This window comes from Pteropus vampyrus, unplaced genomic scaffold (assembly GCF_000151845.1).
Source record: "Pteropus vampyrus isolate Shadow unplaced genomic scaffold, Pvam_2.0 Scaffold27, whole genome shotgun sequence".
Taxonomy (NCBI): domain Eukaryota; kingdom Metazoa; phylum Chordata; class Mammalia; order Chiroptera; family Pteropodidae; genus Pteropus; species Pteropus vampyrus.
This window is the reverse complement of record NW_011888808.1, coordinates 7,809,670-7,810,311: the sequence shown is the minus strand read 5'-3', so window position 1 is coordinate 7,810,311 and position 642 is coordinate 7,809,670.

Sequence of the window (642 nt, the reverse complement as noted above, 5' to 3'; positions counted from 1 at the left end):
TTGTCACTTTTTAGTGAGGCTGAGAATTCAGTGAAAACTATTTTTAGTAATAAATATTTTTAATAATATAGATTTACAATGTTTTTCAGTACTTAATTTTATAGAGCTATGTTTCAGATGACATACACATGCCTGAAAAAGTTAAAGAGTAGTCTAGTAAAAGTAAAATACTTGGATTTTTATATTATCAAACACTTGATAAATGTTACTTCTCATGTCCAGACTATCCATTCTCAAAAAAAAAAAAAAAAAAAAAAACAGCTAAAATATGTATAGATTTTTTATTTAGGAAAAATTAAAATGTAAGATGCTAAATATGTGCATAAGAATATATATTTTGGAATTAAGCTATCTACACTGTCCCATTTTGTTTACATAGAATTGTTAAAGTCTGAGAAATTTACTGGTATTTTTTACATTGTTTTTTGGACCTAATCTGCCTTGCTGTTCTTTTTAAAAAAGTAATCTTATGTAAGATTATTTTAGACAAATTGGAAAATACATCAAAATTAAACTCTCTCTTGTAATTGTCCCCAAGGGTAGCATTAAACATATAGGTATATTTTATTCAATCGTATAATCATATATATGTATGTGTATATGTATGCATGTGTATACATATATATATGTCACGGACATTGC